We start from the raw sequence: 6,000 nt of genomic DNA, 5'->3' as shown, positions 1-6,000 counted from the left end.
GTGTTCTTAATATTAGAAATGTGACCATTAATCGTTACATGATTCCTGTATTGCATATAATGCTGTAAAATTCTTTTTAAAATTTATGTATAGTTTAAGGTAATGTCGTATATTTAAACAACAAATAATTTAATATAAAATGACATTTGCTTCTGTTTTTGTTTTGCTTGTTCACCTTATACCATTTTATATAAATAGTACACTTCGCCAAACATGTAACTGTAACTGTAAATGAGTATTCGCGATGTTTGAATCTTAATATAAATGCGCAAACGCATTTTGCTTTAAGATGGTATGTAACATATTGGTAAACTGATAAAACAAAAGTTAGTTTTCAAATTTACAAAAACAGATGCATTTTAACACAACTGCTTTAAATAGCATAGTGGATTTATTATCAAAGTTCTGGACTTCCTCGTTTTGTCATTTCAGGACATTAATTTGAGGTCAATTTAAAAAGCGTCTCGATACATTTGTTCAACCTTAATGTTTTAGAACTAGTTTTTGTTTAGAAAATATAACGGGATTATTACATGTTCTATGCAATATGACGTCCGGAGGCATATTTGTAACAAACAGTAAGTTTGAACTGAAAATGTTCAGTGTTGTTAAAGGCCTTAACCTGTTTGTAAAAGCATTTGCCGCTTACGAGAAGATCACGAGTTGAATCTCCATAAGAGCACTTAATTTGTTAATTGTTTTACACAAATGCAATATATTTATATAAACATTTTCAAGCTATGGAGAAAGTAATCTTTAAATATTTATACTAAAAATAATATAACCCTTACGTCTAAGAAGATAAAGGATTCAAATTTGGCGTCAACGGTGACACATTTAAAAAAAAAAACTCATTTAGCTAACATCTTTATGATATTTCAAATATTGTTAGCTTCATATTCATATTCATATTCTCCTCACCATCTGTGATGAAGCAGCTGGAAAATCAACATGATATCTATTTTATAAATTGAAAATTGTAAAACATTATATACATTTACTCGTATTAAATTTTTTAGTTAGTAATGCCCTTTGTATGAGACTTAGCGATTGTGGTTATAAATTAAATAAGGGTTACAGTCTAACTACAAATCATGTGTATGTTTTGAATAAAAAAGTAATCATTGCGTGCTAAAAGTATCATAAGCATATTGTCTTGGTTATTTTCGTATTTTGTATTTTGGGGACATACGTCTACTCGTATGATTGCAATTGCATTAGTGTAACTGTCTGTCAATTTCTGATTAAACAGACTGTTGCACAAAAACAAGATGTTGGACCATATCCTCATTGTTTTTTGGCGTTTGCATAGTTGTTATGGCGATGGGCATCGTTGACTTTACTACTCCATGCGAAGAAGGTACTGATTCCAGCACTAAGTATAGTATACTTATTATTTAATTATTAATTGAATGTGTAGTTGGACCATAAACATTTTATTGTTTTCCTATATTGTCTACACCGACATTTGTTGTTATCACAAGTGTACAACTCGTATGCTCGATTTAAATACTTGTATATTTCTGACAAAGTTGTATAAGTGACCTGGCAAACGACACGTGAGATAATTATGTTAGTTATTATTATTTTAATGAACCATAGACCAATAGCTTGAATAAAAATAGACGCTCTAAAAACAATTTAAAGGTGTTATCAAGCACTAACGACACACATTTGCATATGCAATTTTTACGTATAAAAATAGAAAATAGAAGTGTAATGAGTTTTTTTCTACCTAATGCGCTCACTGATTCTGTTAGTTTAGTTATTTAGGTCAATTTAAGTTTTCGCTTTTTCCAAGGCGGCAATATATGCGTGCTATAGTCTTTAATATGTATATTTTGGGTATATATAAGATGACCCGTTGACCGTTACAGTCATATCATGAAGGGTTGAAAGTAGAAAAAAAATATGACTATAAACTGCATGATGTATTTAAATAAGATTAGAGTGCGAGGAGACGATACAATATGTTACCGATAATCATGCCCCATGTTTGAAAATTTAACACATTGTTACTCAGAATGCGACTTTTTAACATACTAATATCTGGATGAGTTGTGATATTATTTAGCCAATTGTATATATCCAAACGATAGTGTCTTGCATAAGATCCACTATTGTCATTCAATGATCTGGATTACATGTCAAACATTAGTATATTTTTAGTGGTGCATAATCCATGTCAACTGACCTTAGTCTGTAGTATTTATTTCGATACGCTTCATACGTGACATATGCTGATATTTCAATGTTAATATTTAACATTTTTTACATTTATATATGATATGAACAGGTGGAGAGCAATATTGTACATATTTGTTTATGTTATTGCAACATTTTTAGAATGTGATTTTTTCATTTTAAAACAAGGCTTATTACGACAAATTATGTTTTGTATAAGAATCAAGTTTATAGGTTTAATGTCAAGGCTAGAAAATGTCGTCTGTAATGGAGCTACAGTATTCGTCAACACCACCTATCGAGTGTGTGGTATATGGAAGAGCTCTAGTATTAACATTTTCACATCTAAATTTGAGTGGAATCAGGATGTCCGTGTGTCTAGCACTGCGTTTGTCCGTCGTGTTATTTGTCCGGACTTTTACCTTATACATTCAGAAAGCTATGTGAAGTATGAACTTGAAACATCACACGTGGATAGATCTTATATAGGGAAAATGCCATACACTAACGATAATTCCATATTTGTATGAACCATTTATTAATAGCAATCTTGTCCATGCAATATATTTAAAATTGTGGGATGTCTCAACTGGAAACCTCCAAGGATGGCTATGCTTATTAATATGAAGCGCAATGAAAAATAACTGTTGTATCCATATCTTTAGAATTATTGCCTTTCGTAATAGTAAATACCGTTAAACTTCAGCATGCAACTTCATGATACACAAACTAGAACGAAATCGTACCATCATATTTTAAGACTAGCTGCCCTTCACCTCCTTTTATTTTATCTGCGACATATATTGACAACTATGAAAGACAGCTATTAATAATAGCATATTAATTTGGAAATGTTAAATCGGAAAGGCTATCTGACAAAGCGGCCTTCCGGGGGTATTTCAGGCACGTAACGTTTTAGTTTGAGTTTTAAGGTGGATAAATTTGAAACAGTTTGTTGTGTTTCAGTTTTTTCAAAATGTATTTCTTACAAAACATTGATACCATAACCATTTAAGCCAAATATATATTGTTGTTTTTTGTTAATTGTTTATTTACATAAATTTAAGGGTGGTCCGAACTCAACGTTTTTGCCATAGTGTTTGGAAGCGTGGGCGACGCCTTGCTGATAGTAACGTGTATTGTAACAATTGTGATAGGTACAGTATTTTGTAACGTTCGTTCACATGTTAAAATAACGTAAAGTTAATGCCTGATGTTTACAACGTCATGTCCTATTAATGCGCAATAATTGTTAATGAAAACAAACAAAGCCCTAGTCAAACATACAAAAAAGAAGTTGCATGACTATTTTTGCATGACAATCTTACAACCAAAATTAATCTCATTGCTCTCGGACTGTAATACAGGTTTTGCAATAACTAATCGTATAGTTTGTATTCCCTCGACACCATGTGATGTCTTTGAACTACACTAGCATTATATAAGAGCTTTTGAAAATCAACGTAAAGAAATTATTTTTATTAGAAATGAAAGGATGCTTCGTAGGATATTTAGTTTATATTGGCTGTTGCTGTGTCCGCATTATTTTTTCTAACTTGAGCATATGGTGTTTTCTTTAATGTACACGTCGTATGGAAAAAGGAATACAGTAACATTCGCGTTTTATAGCCGACCGTTGTTTTGAAAGGATTGTGTTAATATTTCTTTTATTTCACCTAAATTTGGAGTGAATTACAGTTAATAAAGTGCAACAAAATATTTACATGTAACTTCTCGTTCTGAATTATTTAAAACTGGTTTAATTGGCGCAAGCCGTCGTTAAAAAGTATCACCGTTATACGTCCATATCAGTGTTGCTAAAGTATACCCTTGTGTGTAACAGTGTAATTCGCTGTTGATGTTTTTTTCATTAGACTATATCTTAGTGATATATGTCTATACTGTTTTTCTAATTTCACTGCAATGCTATTGCGATATTCTGAGCCATGTAGAACGCCTTAATACATTTTATTTTTGAATCTATATAATGTTTATTTAATAAGTGCATTTCGTTGATTGTCATCACTTGAAGGTAAAGTTACACCTAAGCAGTTGCTTCGTGGCGTCAATGATAATAGCTTGTATCAAGAATTTTTGCACTACGAGGTTCCGTTCAATAATTGGCTTTTAAAATCCTTTTTACTTTTGATATAGTTTACGTAAATTGAACTAGTTTCATTGACGACGATAATTTTTATTTTGTGTGCGCCATGTATGTATTCGGTAGTGTAGCAATATTGTATTGTAATGTTCATTCCCAATATTGAAATGCACTGTCATTGCAGGACGATTGTGACAGAGAAATGCCACTTAAAATATGCATGAACGTTTTGTGCTTACTATTGTAGAACGTTCGAGCATTCGGACCAGTACTAAAGACTTACACTATGGATTGGTTCACTCCCACTTTACAGATTTCAACGAGATATATGCAAAATCAGGTATAAACACTGCAATAAATAATATCATTTTTACCTGAATTTAGTAGACGTATTAAGTGTTTATTCACATACTTTAAATAGTGATATATCTGTAATATATTACAACCCAACTAGGTGAAGTAGTGGACTGTCGATCAATGGCTTGAAATACAATTAAACGACATTGTGCAATTATTTATTCCAGCTTCGAAACAATTGTTTGAGGATTTGGGCACGGAATATACAAGCAAAATTATCGAAAGTTTCCTGCTGGTTATACCTAACAATTGTGAGCTGATTCTACCGACATCCGAGAAACTAACGTCATCCGCCACGTGCAGAATGAAAGAAATTACTTTACAGCTGGAGAAGGAAGTTAACGTTGACAAACACAAACTGAAACTCTACAAATTAAAAACGGAAGAAGTAAATAGTGTTAAAACAAATATATTCGAATAACGTAGTGGTATTTATAATTCATCAAGTCATTTAATCATTCAATGTGTTATTTTAAAACGAAGCAGTTATAATTCAAATAAAGGAAACAGCTTGTTGTTAAAACATTACCTGTATTGTTTAAAGGTATGTGCATGTCGCCGTCATCTTAATACAATATTACCTGTGGTCTTTTTAAAATAATGTCCGTTTCTTTAATTATTATTTCAAAAAGACAAGCTTAAAATACAACACAACAAGAGGTTGATGCATATGTGAAGGTATATGTCAGTTGCGTCAGTTCATCGCTATTAAATACATTCATAAACTGCATCGGTTGAGTTTTTGGGCAAGGCAATTTATTTGCACATAAACGTTCTTATATGGTTTGCTAATGTGAATATTTCACCGTTATGCATTTTTTTCTCGGACTTCAGGACGAATATTACGTCATTGCCGAAGTACCGACTGTTCTGACTGTCATCTCTTTACTTTCTCAAACGCTTCGCGGTAAGACAATCGCTGGCGTTGTGAGGCAGAAATTCCAGTTGTTATACCAGAGCGAACTGATTCCTCATAAATTGAATAACACAGTTCAATTTGTCACATGCAAAGGTATTGAAGCAGATTTTTTTTTGATTCTTGCTATTGTTTATTATACGTTGACAAGTATAAATAATTGGTCATTCTGGTCTGTTTCAGATTTACGTAGCAGTCATACGAAATAGTCCACAATAGCCATTTCACTGCCCAGCCTTGATATTCCCGTTCTCACGTTTAATACATAATGATATTGAACTTGTATTTTACATTTTTACTGTACAAATAATTTACAGTGCAGTACATGTTCATTTAAACATCACACTTTATATGAACAAGATCTTTGATTTTACCAATTTTACCTTGTGATTTCAAGCAACGGTAATGTCATATAAAATTGTTTGCAAGAAGTTTCCAGATT

The 6,000-nt window shown here is 31.9% G+C and overlaps 1 protein-coding gene across 1 annotated transcript in view; it reads right to left on the bottom strand.

Annotated features, from left to right (window-relative positions):
• LOC127835910 (hemicentin-1-like) overlaps nt 1-6,000 on the bottom strand; it is a 225,199-nt gene that overhangs the window by 21,219 nt on the left and 197,980 nt on the right. The window lies entirely within an intron of this gene.

This window comes from Dreissena polymorpha, chromosome 6 (genome assembly GCF_020536995.1).
Source record: "Dreissena polymorpha isolate Duluth1 chromosome 6, UMN_Dpol_1.0, whole genome shotgun sequence".
NCBI classification, from domain to species: domain Eukaryota; kingdom Metazoa; phylum Mollusca; class Bivalvia; order Myida; family Dreissenidae; genus Dreissena; species Dreissena polymorpha.
Note: the sequence above shows the minus strand (reverse complement) of the source record. Positions and strands in the feature narration are given on the sequence as shown.